This window comes from Sturnira hondurensis, unplaced genomic scaffold, assembly GCF_014824575.4.
Source record: "Sturnira hondurensis isolate 20B ecotype Veracruz unplaced genomic scaffold, ASM1482457v3 Scaffold0000856, whole genome shotgun sequence".
Classification (NCBI taxonomy): domain Eukaryota; kingdom Metazoa; phylum Chordata; class Mammalia; order Chiroptera; family Phyllostomidae; genus Sturnira; species Sturnira hondurensis.
Window position 1 is genome coordinate 426,502 of NW_028073487.1, and position 20,806 is coordinate 447,307.

Here is a 20,806-nt window from a genome sequence, read left to right on the forward strand (position 1 = left end):
CACTCTGGAAAATTAAACAGGATAAATTAGTTGGAAGGATAAAAATAGTTCAAAGAATCACTGGGGAGAACTGGAGAACCATGCTCAGGAAATAAGGAACCAATGAGTTCAATAATGTTGCAGAAAAAGCTGATCTTCAAATGTATCTGATGCTTTTGTTTACTATCTCTTTCACAAGACACAGCCACCATAGCTAGATGCAGGTGACCAAATGATAAAAATGCTTCTTTCCACTAGTCCAAGATACAGAATCCCAGGTAAGAGCTTTGGAGTGTTGATTCCAGTATCTTGGCCAACCAGGAGATGGAGAGAGTAGAACCCTCAAAGTTTCTGTTGGTGGGAGGAGTGCTGTCACCCACTGAGGATCATAGAGTGAGGGTTCCTTAAAACTAGAGTTCCATTCTCAATGAAGGCTTTGCTGGATAGAGCAATCTTGACTGTAGGTCGTTGGATTTCATGACTTGGAATACTTCTTTCCAGTTCCTTCTTGCCTGTAAGGTCTATTTTGAGAAATCCTCTGACAGTCTTGTGGGAATTCCTTTGTAGGTGATTGTCCCCTTATCTCTTGCTGCTTCTAGAATTCTCTCCTTCATTTTAATCTTGGCTAATGTAATTATGATGTACCTTGGTGTGTTCCTCCTTGGGTCCAACTTTTTGGGGACTCTCCACCTTCTTTGGGAGCTTCCTGGACTTCCTGGAAGTCTATTTCCTTTGCCAGACTGGGGAAGTTCTCCTTTATTATTTGTTCAAATAAGTTTTCCACTCATGGCTATTCCTCTTCCCCTTCTGGTACCATTATAATTTGGATGTTGGAACATTTAAAGACGTCCTAGAGGTTCCTAAGCCTCTCCTCATTTTTTTGAATTCTTGTAACTTCACATTTTTTCTGTTTGGTCATTTCTTCCTTCCTTCTGGTTCACTCCCTTGATTTGAGTCCCAGTTTCCTTTCCATCACTATTGGTCTCCTGTGCATTTCCCTTCATTTCAATTAGTTTAGCCTTCATATGTTCCTCTAATTTGTGGCTAAAATCAAGCAGTTCTGTGAGCATCCTGATCACCAGTGTCTTGAATTGTGCATCTGAGAGGTTCGCTATTTCCTGGTCACTTAGAGTTATCGGTTCTGGGGCTTTGAGTTCTTCTCGAGCCATATTTTGGACTGTTCATGCCTGTTAAGTATGAGGAGCAGAGCCCTAGGTGTTCCCCAGGGCGGGTGACCCAGCTGCTGGGTTGTGAGGCTGTATGTGGGGGCGGGGCCAAAGAAAGCAATGATGGGTCCCCTCTGCTGCCTCCCGCCACCACTGCAGGCCTTGAGGTCCGTCCCACTGTGTGCGAATATGCGACTGCGGTCAGCCCGCCACAGGATTCATCACTGGGGCCTGCGCGTATGGTCTCATTCTCACTTCCGTGCTGGTTTATCTCTGCTCGAATGTGTGACTGCAGCCAGCCTGTCACCCTGAGCCCTCACTGGGTCAGCCTGATGTGGGGCTGCCTGGGCGCCTGGGGTTGGGGGATCTTTCTTGCCTGTCCCTGCGCCGGTGCTGGCTCTGCCCCTCTTACTGGTCCGGTTGATCAGCTCGTTGTTGTTGGACTTCCATATAGTTCAATTTTCTGTTCTTTGGCTGCATCTTTGTTCTCCAAACCTTTGTTGTATTCAAACTTGGTTGTGGGAGAAGGCACAGTGTTTCCACCTATGCCTCCATCTTGGCGGAAGTCTTGGTTGCGTTTTTTCTTCCAAATCTTTGTTGTCCTTAAATTTGGTCATGGGAGGAGGTACAGTATTTCTACGTATGCCTCCATGTTGGCCACAAGTCCTAAATTTCCCTTTGAAGGAGGTGCTCCCCCTCCCTGCCCCAATACTAGGTAGAGAAGAGGGTTTCTTATCATTAAAGACCAGAGTTGACACCAAGATGAGTTTGCATAAACAGACCTTACCAAAACAGCTTTTATTTTCCTTTAGTTCTCCCATACAAGCATACCTCATTTTATTGTGCTTCATTTTGTTGTGATTCAGAGATGTTGCACTTTTAGCAAATTTGAAGGCAATACCTTCCACCAGCATAAAGATTACAACTTAATTTTTTTTGTTAGACTTGCTTTTTTACAATGATCTGGAACTGGACCTGCAATATCTCTGAGGAATACCTGTATGTTTCCTAGTCACTTCCCCATAATTTGTCATCCCATGAAGCCTAACCCTCTTTTCTTTGTTAAAAGGGTATTTAAATCTTCTAGATCTAACTTTTTTTTCTCTAAACTCTTGGTCATGCAAATATTAATAACACTTCTCTGCCTTTTCTATTAATCTGTCTTTCATTAGTTAAATTCTTAGGGCCTCAGGGACAGAACCTAAGAGAGGAGAGGAAAAGTTTTTCCTAACAAGATATAGGTAGAACCTCAGTTAAAGCTGTTTTCTTTTGCACAGTGTGATTACATGGCTTATTAAATTAACCCTCTGACTTAGGCCAGTTTGTCTCAAATTAGTCTGTCTTAAAAAGTTTATATTAGTACTCAGGGCTTTGGCATTTTCTCTATTGCAGGGTCACTATTCCAGGGATCTAAAAAGCTCTCTAGCTTAACTTTGAGGAGTGGGCCCTATTCCAATTTTCTAGTAAGGTTATCATTACCTAGTCATATATTAGTACCAGGTCAAATTGCTGCTTGACTGGACTTCTGCATGTCATTATCTGTGTTTGCCACTAGCATTTTCTTTCCACGTTTGGGCATATGCCACCCAGGGCCAGCATACAAACTTCGCATGGCACCGTGCACATCAAGTAGCTAGTTCAAGCCCTGGAGAACACATCTCTTGGCACTGGCTGAAACTGACAGTTCTGACCACACCCCATAATACTGAACTGTCATTTAGAATATTTTTACTGTGTTTTTTTCAGAAATCATTTCATGTAGCACAGAAAAGAGTCTAAACAAGTACATTTAATTTAAAATACAAATTTTAAAACTTATGAATAATAATGGACTCAAAATTTATTTTTAAGAGATTTTATTTATTTATTTTTTACAGAAGGGAAGAGAAGGAGAGGGAGAGAAACATCAATGTGTGATTGCCTCTTGCACACCTCTTACTGGGGACCTGGCCTGTAACTGAGGCATGTGCCCTGACTGGGAATCAAACCAGTGATCCTTTGCTTCACAGGCCAGTACTCAATCCACTGAGCCACATAAGCCAGGGCTGGACTCAAAGTTTAAAGAAAAATATGATTAGTTCATGAAATCAAAGCATCCTTTTGTTCTGAGCTTTCTAGCAGCCAGTCCACAAAAGGAAAGTAGTCATTTGCCCAGGTAAGATTGTCCATCCATTAAAAATGAAACAATTATTTATTGAAGCAAAATTAGTCATAGATTGAAATAGACATGATCCTCCCCCCTAATGATAGTTCAGATCCTGGGAGGAGCAGACACTAGGACAGGACTAAACAAGGCAGAGGTTATTGGGGGAAATGGCTATGAAAGAAAGTGAGGAGGGAGCTGAAAGAGGCTTGGAGAGCCATGCGACCACAATTGAATTTGGACCCTTGTACTGGAGAGATAGAAGGAGGGAACATTGGGTCAGAAATGTCTTAAGACTTCGATGCAGTTTTTTTTTAAAGATTTTATTTATTTTTAGAGGGGAAGGAGAGAGGGAGAGAAACATCAATGTACGGTTGCTTTTTTGTGCATCCCCTGCTGGTAGTTAGCCTGCAAGGAACCGGTTTGCAACCCAGGCATGTGCCCTGACCGGGAATCGAACCGCGATCGTCTGGTTCGCAGGCCCGCGCTCAATCCACTGAGCTACGCCAGCCAGGGCTTCGATGCAGTTTTAAGGAAGCTTCAGCAAGGTTGACTGGGAGTTCTTGAGGCAAAGTTGCTCATTAGGAAAGTCCTGCACCTTGCAGGAATACCCCTGCTTTAGTGTCCCTATTCCACACCACCATTGTCTAGAAGTGACCCGTGGGATGTGTGCAGTGATGGATTCAGAACTCAACAGCTAAGGCTTTTAATCAATGGCAACATTTTCATGGCTGCCACACCCCCACCCTCCTTTTGATCGGTCTGAAAAGATGATAACTACTAAATGAAAATGATTTACTTGAACCAAGCCTAAAACTTTATGTTCCTTAGAAAATGTCACTTCCTAATAATTTTAACCTTCTTGACTATTTGGCTTTGCCCTTACTCAAATTTTACTGGCAATGAGTTTTATAAATCTTAAAATATGATATGTTATGACCCATGGAACTGGCATTGTATGTGAAGATTATAGACATGTCAGCAATGAAATATAATACAAGGTGAAAGGAAATGTGTGCTTAATAAAAGTGTAAACATTGTGTTATGGAGGAGTGGGAAGGACTGGGAGATTTTGCAAAGGGCTGGTGTTTCATAAGGGGCTTTATAGACAGGTAGCCTTTCAATTCAGATTGGCTGAAGATAACCCAATTTATTTGCATTTATTGTTTGAAGTAATGAGGACTAATGAGTTAATGTAATCTGTAGTTTTCTGAAGCTCTGGTGCATATCAGAGTCATCTGGAGGGTGTATTCAAACACAAATTACTGGACCTACCCCCATCTACAGAGTTTCTGATTCAGTGGGTCTGGAAATCAAGCTTTAGAATTTTTATTTCTAACAAATTCCCAGGTGTTGCTGATGTTGCCAGTCTGGGTAGCACACTTGGAGAACCAAGTAAGTAATCCAAGAATAGTGGTACTTTTAGAATACAAGTTATGCAAATAATTGCTCTTATATTTCTGTCTCCTTAACTTTGAACATGTCATCATACATCATAGGATCATTATTAGGAGTATAGGAGCTTAGGCACTGAGCAAGCCTGGGTTCAAGATTGGAATTCTTGGTCTTGGTTTTTTATTTTATTTGTTTTTTTTTCCGATTGATCACCTTCTACACACCCAGTTATTGGCAATCACTTTTGTCCCTAAAGTTTTACATTTTCCATAATAGATAAATATTAAGTGTAGATTTTGGGGTCTTGCTTCATTAGCTTACCAACATGCATTTGATACTTATCCATGTGATAGCAATAAACATCTTGCAAATATCAGTATTTCATTCATTTGTACTGCTGAGTAGTATCTCTTTCCGTGCATACACTGCAGTATGTTTATCCATTCACCAGTTGAAGAACATACCCATCACTTCCAAATATTGGCATTTTGAATACAGCTACTGTAAATAATAATTTTATTTAGGTAAATATCTAAGGGTAGTCTTCCTGGGTCATATGTGTCATGAGCATAGGTTTGTGATACAGTCTTTCCTATAAGTTAGTGGGGAAACCACTTGGCTAGCTTCCTGCTGAGCAACCCAGCACCAAGGAATGGACTAGAGTCACACACAATAACTATGCTATTCACTCAGCTTTTATTGCATGCAGGTTTGTTTACTCAGAGTAGAACATCAACAGGCATTAATATCCTACTCACACTCTAACAACCTAAGAGAAATACACACACACACACACACACACACACACGCACACACACACCAGCAATGAATTATGGGTAACAAACTCAAGTCCCAGAGTCCCAGTCTGCGGGTTGGTGGGCAAGGGAGTTGTCAGCTTCTTGCAAAGAAGGATCTGTGGAGCAGGTGAGCATCAGGGAAGACAAAGTCTTCAGTCCAGTGGGGGCAGAGCCTCTGGAGGCTGATGCCAAGGGAGATCAGAGTGGTGTAGAGCAGCACTCTGTTGTGTGGAGCTCAGCTATCTCAGCAGTGGTCTGGAGCCTGCCTCAGTTACACCTTGAAAGTGGTGCACCTCCCCTTTCTGGGTCTTGTAATAATGTCTTGGCACCCCTGTTGCCAAGTGTGGAATTTTCCCAGGAGCCTACCTATGGGTGGTCCTGCTCTGCAGAAATGGCTGTTCTGATCACATACACAAATATCTTGAATGTGTCTCTTTGCCAGATGTGTCTAGAATGACTTAATTTCCTTCTTGAACCAAAGTGTTATGGCTGACTAGCAGCCATTTGGTTGACATGAGTGACTCCACTTTGTTTTATATACTTGATACTATTTTGACTGGACCAATGTCATTTTATTGGTTCTGCTATCCACAATGTGGTAAGTATATGCGGAACTTTATAAGAGACTATCAATCTGTTCTCTAAAGTGGCTGTACCATTTTGCATTCCCACATGCAAAGATGGGGAGAATATCAGTTACTCTACATCTTTGTAAAAACTTAATATCATCAGTTTATATTTTTCTTCTGGCCACTCTACTAAGTGGCATTTTATTGCCATTTTAATTTAAATTTCCCTAATGATTAATGATGTTGATAGCTATTCATGTACCTATTTGCAATCTATATACCTTCTTTGGTGAAATTTTACTTTAGTGTTTCTAGTATAGATAACTTAAAACAGTCTACTCTCAAGTAATATTATATCTCTTCAACTATGGTAGAAAAACCTTAAAATAGAACAATTCAATGCCACAATATCTTTGTTGATATTTTGTTTGGAAGATCTGTTCATTTTTGACAGTGGGATGTTAAAATCCCCTACTATAATTGTGTTGCTGTCAATATCTTTCTTGAAGTCCTCCAAGATTTTCTTCATATATTTGGGTGCTCCTATGTTGGGTTCATAATATTTACAATGTTTATGTCTTCTTGGTGGATTCTTCCTTTGCATATTATTAAGTGACCTTCTGGGTCTGTCTTCATAGCCCCCTTTTTAAGTCTATTTTGTCTGATACGAGTATTGCTACCCCGGCTTTTTTCTTCCTCTCCATTTTCTTGGAAAATTTGTTTCCAGCCCTTCACTTTTAGTCTGTGTTGGTGAGATTGCAGACTCTTGCAACCACTATGGAAAACAGTATGGAATTTTCTAAGAAAACTAAAAATGGACCTTCCTTTTGACCCAGCATTTTCACTGCTAGGATAATATCCTAAGAACCAGGAAACACCAAACCAAAAGAACCCATGCACCCCAAATGTTCATAGAAGCACAATTTATAATAGCCAAGTGCTGGAAGCAACCTAGGTACCCATCAGTAAATGAATGGATCCAAAAACTACGTACGGTACATTTACACAATGGAATTCTATAGAGCAGAAAGAAAGAAGGAGCTCCTACCCTTTGCAACAGCATGGTTGGAACTGGAAAGCATTATGCTGAGTGAAATAAGCCAAGTGGTGAAAGACAAATACCATATGATCTCACCTTTAACAGGAACCTAAACAACAAAACAAACAAGCAAGCAAAATATAACCAAAGACACTGAAATAGAGAACAGGTTCACAGTGACCAGAGGGGAGAGTGGAGGGAATTTCAGGAGAAAAGGGGAAGGATTTACAGGAACTAGTATAAAGGATACATGGACAACAGCTAAGGGGGGTGGAAATGGGAGGGAGTTGAGGAGCACTGGGGGTGGGCTGGGATGGGAGTAAAAGACAGAAAACTGTACTTGAACAACAATTCAAATAAATAAATTATTAAAAAATAGAACAATTCATTTCCCTTCTCCTGGCCTTTGTATTATTCCTGTAACACAATTTATTTTACAGTTCATAAATACTACAGTATATTGTTATTATTTTACCTAAATATTCAGTTATCTTTTACTATAATTTAGGACATAAGAAAGCATCATTTTGTGTTTACTCATATATTTCCCATCTCCATTTTTATACATTCTTTTATATATAGATTCAGACTTCTATGTGGTATCATTTCCTTCCACCTGAAAGACTTCCTTTAAAATTGCATGTTGGCTGGTGAGAAATGGTTTTACTTTTTACATGTTTGCATAATCATTTCACTTTTATTATTGAAATATATATATTTTACTTGTTATACCATTCAAGGTTGACTGGTATTTTCTTTCAGTACTTTAAAGATATTCTTTCACTGTCTTCTGATTTGTACTATTCCAAAAATAAAGTTTCCTGAAATTCTTATATTTTTTTCTCTCTGCAAAATGTGTTCTCCTGTCTTTATCACTGGTTTTAAGTAATTTGATCATGATGTGTCTTAGTGAAGTCTTTTTTCTGAAATTTTTATTCCCTTGGGGTTGATCTTTTCTTTTTATTAGAAATTTTATTTATTCTTTTTTATTGTTGTTCAGGTACAGTTGTCTCCATTTCTCCCTGACTATACCCCCAGTTCCACCCATTCCTGCCTCTCACCCTCAGTCCTACCCCCTTTGGCTTTGCCCATGTGTCCTTTATACATGTCCTTGATGTCCCTTCCCCTATTTTCCTCCATTATCCCCCCCCCCACTTTCCCTCTGGTTACTGTCAGTTTGTTCTTTATTTCAATGTCTCTGGCGTTATTTTACTTGCTTGTTTGTTTTGTTGATTAGATCCCCCTTATAGGTGAGATCATATAGTATTTGTCTTCCACCGCCTGGCTTATTTCACTTAGCATAACGCTCTCCAGTTCCATCCATGCCGTTGCGAAGAGTAGAAGCTCCTTTTTTCTTTCTGCTGTGTAGCATTCCATTGTGCAAATGTACCACAGTTTTTTGATCCACTCATTTATTTATGGGCATTTAGGTTGCTTCCAGCACTTGGCCATTGTAAATTATGCTGCTATGAACACTGGGGTGCATTGGTTCTTTTGAATTGGAGTTTCAGGATTCAGACTACTAGGGGTATAATCCCAGCAGTGAAAATGCTGGGTCAAAAGGCAGTTCCATTTTTAGTTTTCTGAAGATCTTTTTAAGCTCGCTTTTAAACTTTAAACAGGATCAAAGAAGCCTTTGGTCTGGGTCTTATGCTGCCCCTTAAGTGAGCTGATACCTTTCTGAATAGTTGATCTGATACCTCCCATACTGTTTTTTACTGAGGCTGGTGAGAACACCATTGATCCCAATAACTTTGAGTCCTGGAGATGTTTTCTACCTGCTTCTTTCAGGTAACTTCCTCACGTGCATGTTCTGATAAATATTCAGATGGAGACACAGAGATAGAGGACTTTCTGTAGATCTTCAGAGGTTCTCTAACCAGAACTCTTTGTTCTCGTTTACTTTACCCTATAAATTCCAGATTCCTTGATCTTCTAAAATTCCCAAATCCATCTCTTCATCTCTGGGATACTACTGGGCTCACTGTGGCTTTTACCTGCTTGTGCTTGGTCTGGAAACTCTCTCCATGTATTATGCCAAGTGATCATAGAACTCACTTCATTTTTTCCATCTTTCAGAGATCAGTATCTCCACTGTTCTCCAACATCTGAACACTATTTTTAATCTTTTTGCTATTTAAGGCAAAAAGATAAATCTGGACCATTTTCTACATCATGACTGGAAGCTTGTTCATTTTATTTTAATTTTACTTAATTATTTTATAGCACTTGCAATAATATCTATTTTACCAGGTTGTTATACAGATTACATAAAATAATGTATGTAAACTATCTGGCATAATACCTGTAAAGGCAAACTTAATCTCTTCATCTGTATTTTGTTAATATTAATTAAATCATATTCTTACTATTTGATAAGGAATTCATGGTACTTCTAAGTTATCATTTTTTAAAAAGTCAAGAAATTATTCCACATTTGGAAATATGAAAATACAATTTTAAAATACAGTAGAGCAAAATTTTATAAATTATTGTACATATAGTGAGATTCCCCTATTGAATCTTGCCTCTAAGCAAGATATTATTACATAAACATATTTTATAATAATTGATTTTTAATACTCAAGGAATATGATTTTTATAAAATTAAGTAAATATTACCTTAGTTATATAGCTCTTATACTATTTGTGTCAGATTATGTAAATTACCATTCTATTTTTTATATACACATGTGTATTTGTGAGTATATAGACAGATAACCATTATCAATGTTTTAATTGTCTTTTAATTCAACAGCCTTACATGAAGGAAGAAAAACATGCTTTAAGGTTTTTAGAGTAAGTTAAAATAAAGACAGGATAGATACATTCCATAGAATATCTCTCTGGTCAATATTTTCCTTGGCTTCCTCTTCTTTTCCAGTGCATGAACTTCATACAATGTGTGTTTCTTACAACTGTTTATTTCAGCCACTATTCATATGGTAAAATTTATATTTGTTTCTGTAAAACTCTGTATGACTTTTTACTTTTTAACCAAAAAGATAAGCAAAATAGGTTTTGCATTATTTTCCAAATATAATTTGTGTACCATGAGAATCACATTGTCATTTTGAAAAGAACATATACTTTCATTTTTTATTAAATCATTTTTATTGTTAATCTATTACAGTTGTACCAATTCTCCCCCTTTGCCCTTTTCCACCCATCCCACTCCTACTGCCACAGTCAATTTCCACACTGTTGTCTATGTCCATGGATCATTCATACATGTTCTGAATACCATATGATCTCTCCTATATGCAGAATCTAATGAACAAAAATAAACTAATGAGCAAAGTAGAACCAGAGGCATGGAAAAGTAGGACAGACTGATAGTGAGTGACCAAAGGGGAGGGGGTAGAGGTATAATGGTTGAATGGAAGGGGAAGGGATTAGAACATATTCTTTCAAAAGATAATGTACAGATTGAATGTTGGAAGTGATAAGAGAAGCATTACAACATTGCTACAACCATGCCATTGTTTACTAACTCTACCATATTATTGTTTTGTTATCCAAAAGTGATATTTTAACCATTTTCCCTTTAATACTATATTTTACTATTTATATGAAGATGCATTTACTGCATTTCTATTACACTTTAATAACTTGGTTTAAGTTTGAGGGTGATGAAAACTATATTTTCCATTTCAAACAATGGTGAATCAGCTTCTAGTTAGCATTTCTACTTAGAACTTCTCATTTCAAGAATGAATTACTAAGCAGGAGATATCTGCATTATATAGAAGAAAGGGCTATAATGCTTCAGAGCCTTGTTAAGGCAAGAGATCTGGATATTATTAAGAATTGTGCTATTGTCAACTCACATTATGAATTTTGTGGGAAATTGTAATTTTCCTTTTTTCTGTAAAATTATTTAAAGGTATTTTTAAGTTTGTTTTTGTTTGTGTGTTTGTTTTTTAAAGTGCTATTTTTATTTTTGTACTTTTTTATTTTAAAAGAAAAAGCTAATGATAATCTGACATGATGTTGGACAGACCAGAAAACAAGAGAAACTGGTAAAAATAATCCAAATAACTTTTGAGAAATCCCAGAGATTTTATAAAAGTACATATAATATCAGTGCTTACATATACATATGGTACTGTTACAATAGTAATGTTTTTAAATGATTAATATATTGAATTGAAAAGAGTAAAAAATGATCTCTTGGGGGGTTTTTGGAAGCAAAAGAATGACAGTAAAATATTTCTTGTGACTATGTTACTTTTCATGAGACTATCCCCTGCTTTACCTATTAGATTTGTGAGCACACATTGAGTTACAGCTGTTCAGCCTAGGTGTCTCATGCAACACCTAATATATGAAGTATTCAGTATTTGGCTGAATGACTGATTTAGCTGTGAAAGAGCAGATTAGGATAGCTCTAGTTCCTTACTGACCAACTGACTAATTCAGTGTTCAAAAAAATTCTGCTTTCTTTAAAGGACAATATTCTCCTGTTTATTTAACTCCATAAACTTATCTCAAGTCCCATTCTTAGGTCTTTGCACTTAATGTTGTCTCTGCTAAGAGCACTCATACAAATATCGTTCATCTGCTTAGCTCCTTCACTACTTTTCTACCTGATCAACATATCTTTCTCTGAGAAGCCTTCACTGGCCACTATACCTAAAATAACATCCATCACATGCTGAGTCAAGAGTCTGATTTTCTTTTAAATCTACTTTAGAATATGAAATGTTCTTATGTATATGTGTACACAGTGTATGGAACATATTAATAACACACACACACACATTTAATGTTGTGTTTGTTTCTCCCACAGAATGTAAGCTCCTTGACAGTAGCAACAGGTTTTGATGACCAATTTGTCCCCAGGGTACAGAAGAGTGAAAGACACAAAGGAGATATTCAATTAATATTTGTCCAGTGAATGAATAGAAGCAGTAAGAGGTGGATGATACACTTCATTACCAGGAGCTTCATCATCCAGGCTTTTAGTAATATAGCACACATCTGTTTTCAGTGATAAGGCAGGCTAACTCCTCTGAAGAGCTGCCTGTTACAAATCACCTAGTATGCTGTATAAATATGACCAACAGGTATTTAATTACATAGCTGAGTTCTCAGGAAGCTAAGGGAAATTCCCAGCAGCCAAACAAAACTGAAGAGGAAGTTAGGGATCGAGTGATACAATGGAGCTGAAACTAAGATATTCTGAGGATTCTTTTCCTTTTTCAATATCCAAGACACTTGTACCTCCACAGCTTGGGAAGGAGGAGATAGGTCCTTGGCTTCTAGCAAGGAGTGGAACAGGGAACAAGCCAAGGTATAACAAAAAAGACCCCAGACCAAGCCAAGATCCACACCTTCAGTGAAATAATGAATTAGACAAAAATCAACTTACTATAAAAGGCCAATGGCAAATAGAATTATCTATCTAGGCTTGGGTTTGGGGAAGAACGCCTTAAAAAGGTTTCACTGAGATTTCACAGTTTCATTCCTGCCCTCACTTTTGATTAGTTCCTATATTTGCTATCCACATAGTCCATAAAACCCCCTGCCACAAAATTATTTACATACATTCTGAGTTGGTAGTAAGTTGGGCCGCCTCACAAAGGTAAATGCATTGCCTTTCTGGAAGAAGGTAATTTTAAAAAATGACTCACAAGCTGTCCTCATAGAAAAATTCCCTGAATTGAAGTTCAGAATTCTAAATTACACAGGCAAAAAAGAAACCAGGTACTAGAAGCAAAAGTGAGGAGGGAAGAAAAGGACAGATTTTGATGACCAAGAAATTGAGATATTGAAATTAACATGGAAGATGAAAAAATAAGTATGTGTAAATAAAGAAATAAGAATGACTGAGAACTTTGTGAAGATGATTATCACATTTGGGAATCACAAAATGGAAATATACAAAATAATATTCTATATTGTTTAGGGATATATAATTTTCAGAATAAAAAAATGAAAAGCATTATTATAAACACTACATTCAGGAAAATGATACTTCTGTGAAGGAAATGGAGACATGGAAAAAAGAGAGTAATGTAATATCAAATAATATCTTGATAGAGGTATAATTTGTTTTTAGAACAACTGATTTTAAAAGCCAACAGTATTATTTTCTAGTTGATCAAGCATAATCTTACAAAGTATCGGTGTAATACTTTTTGGAATTGCGTTCATTTATTAAGAAGTTTAGATCATGGGCAAAATTTTCTAAAAGAGGGACTCAGCCCTGGCTGGTGTGGCTCAGTGGACTGAATGCCAGCCTGCAAACCAAAGGGTCACTAGTTCAATTTCCAGTCAGGGCATATGCATGGGTTGTGGACCAGGTCCTCAGTAGGGGCCATGTGAGAGGCAACCACACACTGATGTTTCTCTCCTTGTCTTTCTCCCTCCTTTTCCCTTTGTCTAAAAATAAATAAATAAAAACAAAAATCTTTAAAAGAGGAATTCAGAATTGTACAATGACTGTAGTTATCTTACAGTTTTTACACTCTCTCAGTTTATTGGACACTATTGATGTTATTATGAATCTCAGCTGTTTAACACAGTTACCATATCCTTTTGCACCCCCCAATCTTCATGTCCACCTTTATTTTAAGCCTGCAAAATTATATATAGGTAGAAAGAGGTGGAAAAGCACAATGAAGTAGCATAATAATGATTCTAAGTAAGATTTATGTAAGCTGGTCAGTACCTGCAAATCAAAATGGTTCTCTTAGAGCTACTTTAATATTTCATAAATATTTCACCTGAAGATAGAATGGAAATAAGGTTTGTTGAGTTAGTATATCAACTCATTGGAAATAAGGCTTTTAAACATAGCTGAACATTAACATCATTTGAGAAAATTTAAAACATACAGAAGACTGTGTGGGTCCCACCTCAGAGAATCTGACTAGATTGGTTTGGGATAGAGCCTGGGCAATGATATTTGTTTAATTATTTCCGTTTGATTTATATGATTCTAATTTGCAACCAGGAGTTGAAAGCAACTTTCCTTGAGCAAAATGGCCTGGTCATGACATGTGTGTTTCCGTGAAACCTGGAGGATGAAGTTGCAGTTTCAGGATCAATGTATTACTTAGAGTGGTCCTTGTCAACAGCTCTCATTGGTCTGGAAATAGTTTGAAATCCATTTGCTATCCCTTCCCAAGAACTGCAGAAAGGTTTTTAAGATTGAAATAAAGAATTAGAAATACAGTCAAGACTCATTTATTCACACAAGAGTTTAAGTGACATTCTAGGGTTCAATATAGTTTTTAAAATACCCTGTTAAAAAACATAATTTTTTGCTATAGAAAATTAAAAATTAGGGTGAAAATAAGAATTGAGAACTGAGATGAAAAAGAGAATGTGAAAACAATGATAGTGTGCTCTACATAAGGATGTGTGTCTTTACCTTTCTTAAATTAAACAATAAGGACATCACAGTAATAAATTTAATCACGGTGGCTTTTACAAAAGAAACAAAATGAACATCTACACTGAAAATTTACTGTTATTCTGTACCTAAATAAATTATGTATTTCTTCAGAGCTGGGTACAGTGTAATAATGGAGGTGAAGACAGATATAGATAGAAAAATTAAGTATTTCGCTTTGCCTTTAGGAAAAAATGCTCAGTTATTTTGCCTTTGGAAAAAATCCTCAGTTCTGAATAAGACTTTTCTCATTATATTTATCTTTATAGAAATTAAAGCCTAATATCAAATTCTATACAATTTTGTCCTAGTGCATATTTATTTGCTCAGTCAGCCTAAATAAAATAAAAGGACCCGGTGAATGCAAACATATTGGACTATATAACAAAGATCTGCATAATATATTTTATTTTATGTTTACCAGCTTCTGAATATGAAAACTGTAATTGATAAAACATGATCTTATGCTTATACTTTTGCAAAAAAATGGCAAGTGAATATCATGATCATGACATATTATCTGGATCTGTCCAATAGGTGGCAATTAGCTTACATATGGCTGCTTACTTTTACCTTAATTAAAATGAAATAAAATTTAAAAATCAGTTTATAATTAGCACTAGATACATGTGCAGCGCTCAACTATTGTCTTGAACAGCTCAGGTATAGATCATTTGCAAATTCACAGAAGCCTTTAGTGGACAGCACTAAATAATTCAGACCCTTCTGATGCTATCATTGAACACATTATTCATTGTGTTATTTTAGGATGAAATAAGTCAATTTAATTTTTTTCTGTTTATGATAATCGCTTGTTTTTGTCCTCACTAGTATGTATAGGATCACCATAGGTATTTTGTTGATTAAAATGTGAATATTAGTATTAAAAGTAGATATATCTTTTTTAAAGATTTTATTTATTTATCTTTAGAGGGGAAGGGAAGGAGATTGGGAGAGAAACATCAATGTATGGTTGCCTCTTGTGCGTCCTCTACTGGGACCGGGCCTGCAACCCAGGCATGTGCCCTGACTGGGAATCGAGCCATGATCATGTGGTTCGCAGGCCCTCACTCAATCCACTGAGCTGCACCAGCCAGGGTCCCAAAGTAGATATTTTAATGTCAGATAATTATTTTGCTTTCAGAAATCCTACAAGTATGGTGTTCCAAGAACCTAACTTTTTGACATAATAGTATTAGATACTTTTTAAAACTATAAATGGCTGCTAACTCCCATTTGTTCTTTTCTCCCATTTCTAAGCCCCTTCATAATCCTTATCAAATGCCTTGTTCTTTAATTTCTAATATTTTTAACAGTTAGGTGAAATTTGTATAAAATGCCCCATCCTAATACTAGTTTCTGAGAATGAATTCCCAAACACGTTAAATTCTTATCCATAATAAAAATAATAACTACTAGGTATCAAGTGATTATGTGACAGACATAATCATTGAATATATATTATTTAATTTAATCTTTACAACATTATTATTTTTAAATATGAGAAAAATAGACTCAGAGAGGCTAAGTAACTCACATGCGATCACCTAGCTTGAATTCAAAATCCCTTGAGTGTAACCATTATGACATATAAACACTTTGAAGATGGCTTTGAGATCTTACTATAAAATGTAAGCATCAATTCACTGATTCAGTAATTGAAGTAACCAATTACTATTATTACTTTCATTCATTCTTTCAATCATGTTTGTGGAGTGCCTACTACATGCTAGGTACTGACTGAGCTCTGGGTGTTCAGTTGTGAATAAAACAGATGAAATCTCTGCCCTCGTGGACCTGTAGAAACTGGTTTCAAGGCAAACAAACTTGATTAGATGTGTTCAGTCATGTGAAAAAGTATCAAAAAGAGAAACAGATATTAGCTTCTGAGACCTACCAATTAGTTGCTAGGCCATTTTGTCACTTCAAACAACTTGAGAGCATTCCATTATTCCACCACTCAGTCAAGCATCAGTAGGGATGAGGATAGAATATGTAGTTATACAGAATGATAAGGATTTGGCATACTATTATTATTTCACAGCAAAGTGATTAAAAAATAGAACTATTGAAATCTTGAGTAAAAGAAATAAAATCAAGGACAAAAATCTAATCTGATTTAAAGTTAAAAGAAAACATAAGGACCAACAATTTTAAAATTCTTTGTAGTTTTTTTAGTACTTCAGATTGTTCTTTTCATCTGAATCAAATTACGCTTAAGTGATAACAATAAAAATAATTTTATACATATTTCTAAAGTCAAAATAATAGACGCAATTAAGCTGACATGAAGACCAAGTAGCATATGTTTAATTCAGGGTGTGAATTTTTTCCAGGTGACCATTATCTGAAGAATTCTAAATGGATAAGGGTTAATTTTAGATTATTTGGGAAAGAGGCTACTCATTTCAAGTAATAATTTGTTGCAAGCTTGCATTTCTGTAATTCTATGAACAACAAAAACACATTCATATAATAGTTGCCAGAGTAACCGAATCTGTTGTCTGTTTTATTTATTTTTATTTTTTTATTTAATGCCTATTCAAGTAGAGTTTTCTGTTTTATATTCCCTGCCCTGCCCCCCACAGTGCTCCCCACCTCCCTCCCATTTCTACCCCCCCACCTTAATTATCGTCCATGTGTCCTTTATACTTATTCATGTGAGTCCCTCCCCTTTTCCCCTATGATTCTCTCCACTCTCCTGTCTGGTCCCTGTCAGCCTGTTCTGTATTTGAGTGTCATTAGTCATATTTTGATTGCTTGTTTGTTTTGTTGTTTAGATTCCTGTTAAAGGTGAGATCATATGGTATTTGTCTTTCACCGCCTGGCTTATTTCGCTCAACACAATGCTCTCCAGTTGCATCCATGATGTTGCAAAAGGTAGGAGCTCCTTCTTCCTTTCTGCACCATAGAATTCCAATGTGTAAATGTACCAGAGCTTTTTGATCCAGTCATTTACCAATGAGCATCTAGGTTGCTTCCAACTCTTGGCTATCTTAAATTGTGCTGCTATGAACATCGAGGTGCATAGGTTCTTTTGGATTGGTGTTTCAGGGTTCTTAGGGTATACTCCTAATAGTGGAATTGCTGGGTCAAAAGGTACGTTCATTTTTAGTTTTCCTAGAAAATTCCATACTGTTTTCCACAGTGGTTATACCAGTCTGCAATCCCACCAACAGTGAACTAGGGTCCCCTTTTCCTCACAACCTCTCCAGCATTTGTTGTTTGTTTCTTTGTTTATGATAGCCATTCTGACTGGTGTAAAGTGGTATTTCATTGTGGTTTTAATTTGCATCTCTCTGATAGCTAGCAACATCGAGTACCTTTTCATGTGTCTCTGGATCCTCTGTATGTCCTCCTTGGAGAAATGTCTGTTCAAGTCCTTTGCCCATTTTTTAATTGGGTTGCTCGTCTTCTTTGAGTGGAGTCCAGTGAGTTCTTTGTATATTTTGGAGATTAAAACTTTGTCTGAGGTATCATTGGCAATGTTTTCCCAAACAGTTGCTTCTCTTTTTATCTTGATACTGTTTTCCTTAGCCATGCAGAAGGTTTTAATTTTGATGAGATCCCATTTGTTTATTCTTTCCTTTATGTCCCTTGCTCTAGGGGACATATCAGTCAAAATCTTGCTGCGTGGAATATCTGAGATTTTCTTGCCAATGCTCTCCTCTAGGGCTTTAATGATTTCACGGCTTATATTATTTAAGTCTTTTACCCACTTTGAATTAATTTTTGTGTATGGTGTAAGTTGGTGTTCGAGTTTTATTTTTTTCCATGTAGCTGTCCAGTTCTCCCAACACCATTTATTGAAGAGGCTATCTTTACTCCATTTTATGTTATTGCCCCCTTTGTCGAATATTAATTGACTGTAGAGAGTTGGGTTTATTTCCGGGCTCTCTGTTCTATTCCATTCATCTATGTGCCTGTTTTTATGCCAGTGCCAGGCTGTTTTCATTACAGTGGCCTTGTAATACAGTTTGATTTCAGGTATTGTGATCCCTCCTACCTTGTTCTTCTTTCTCAAAATTGCGGCTGCTATTCCAGGTCTTTTATGGTTCCAAATAAATTTTTGAAGTGTTTCTTCTATGTCTATGAAATATGCCATTGGAACTTTAATAGGTATTGCATTAAATCTGTAAATTGCTTTGGGTAGTATGGACATTTTGATGAGGTTAATTCTTCCAAACCATGAACACGATATATGTTTCCATTTCTTTGTGTCTTCCTTGATTTCTTCCTTCAGTTTTGTGTAGTTTTCTGCATACAGGTCTTTTATCTCCTTGGTTAGGTTTATTCCCAGATATTTTATTTTTGTTTTGCTATATCGAATGGGATTTTTTTCTTGATTTCTGCTTCTGCTGTTTCATTGTTAGTATACAAAAATGCCTTTGATTTTTGGATATTGACTTTGGAAGCCGCTGTTTTGCCAAATTCATTTATTAGTTCAAGCAGTTTTTTGGTAGAGTCTATAGGATTTTCCATGTACACTATCATGTCATCTGCAAACAATGAGTTTTTGTTTCCTCCTTTCCAATTTGAATGCCTTTTATTTCCTTTTCTTGCCTAATCACTGAGGCTAAATCTTCCAATACTATATTAAATAGAAGTGGTAAAACTGGACAACCTTGTCTTGTTCCAGATCTTAGTGGAAAAGATTTTAGTTGTTGCCTACGTGTTTGATGTTGGCTCTAGGTCTTTCATATATGGCCCTTATTATATTGAGGAATGCTCCCTCTATTCCCACTTTGCTGAGTACCTTTATCATAAATGGGTGTTGTACCTTATCAAAAGCTTTTTCCGCATCTATTGATATGATCATGTGGTTTTTGTCTTTGGTTTTGTTTATGTGATGTGTTAAATTTACTGATTTACAGATATTGAACCATCCTTGCATCCCTGGGATGAATCCCACTTGGTCATGGTGTATGATCTTTTTGATGTATTGTTGGATGCGATTTTCCAATATTTTCATGAGGATTTTAGCGTCTATGTTCATCAGGGAGATTGTCCTGAAGTTTTCTTTCTTTGTTGTGTCTCTATCTGGCTTTGGAATTAGGATGATGCTGGCTTCATAAAAAGAGTTGGGGAGTTTTCCTTCCTTTTGTTTTTTTGGAATAGTCTGTGAAGAATAGAGGTTAGCTCTTCCTTAAAAGCTTTCTAGAATTCTCCTGTGAAACCATCTGGTCCAGGGCTTTTGTGTGATGGGAGTTTTTTGATTACTGCTTCAATTTCTTCTGCTGTTATTGGTCTATTCAGGTTTTCTCCTTCTTTTTCACTGAGTTGTGGAAGATTATATTTTTCTAGAAATTTGTCCATTTCACCTAAGTTTTCAAATTTCTTGGCATACAGTTCAGCATAGTAATTTCTTACAATCCCTTCTATTTCTGTGGTATCACTTGTAATCTCTCCTCTTTCATTTCTGATTGTGTTTATTTGGGTCCTCTCTGTTCTTTTCTTGATGAGCCTACTTAAAGGCTTGTCTATTTTGTTTATCTTTTCAAAAAACCAACTCCTAGATTCATTGATCCTTAGAATTGTGCATTTAGTCTCTATGTCATTTAGTTCTGCTCTGATCTTGGTTATTTCCTTCCTTCTACTTGCTCTGGGCTGTCTTTGTTTTTGTTCCTCAAGTTCTTGGAGGCATCGGGTTAGGTTGTTTGTTTGAAATGTTTCTATCTTCTTTAGGTAGGCCTGTATTGCTATGAACTTCCCTCTCAGGACTGCCTTCACTGTGTCCCATAAGTTTTGGGTTGTTGTGAATTCATTTTCATTAGTTTCCAGAAGCTTTCTGATTTCTTCCCTAATTTCAGTCTTGACCCATTCGTTGTTTAATAGCATACCAGTCTGTCTCCATGCTTTTGGGTGTTTTGGGTTTTTTCTTGTGGGGTTGGTTTCCAATTTCAGTCCCTTGTGATCAGAGAAGATGCTTGGTATAATTTCTATTTTCCTGAAATTGTTGACACTCGTTTTGTGTCCTATCATTTGGTCTGTCTTTGAAAATGTTCCATGTGCTTTTGAAAAGAAAGTGTATTTAGCTTCTTTGGGATGGAGGGTTCTATATATATATCAATTAGGTCCATTTCATCTAGAGTGTCATTTAATGCTGCAATATCTTTGTTGATATTTTGTTTGGAAGATCTGTCCATTTTTGACAGTGGGGTGTTAAAAATCCCCTACTATAATTGTGTTGCTGTCAATTTCTTTCTTGAGGTCCTCTAGGATTTTCTTCATATATTTGGGTGCTCCTATGTTGGGTGCATATATGGTTATTATGTTAATGTCTTCTTGGTGGATCCTTCCCTTTGAGTATTATGAA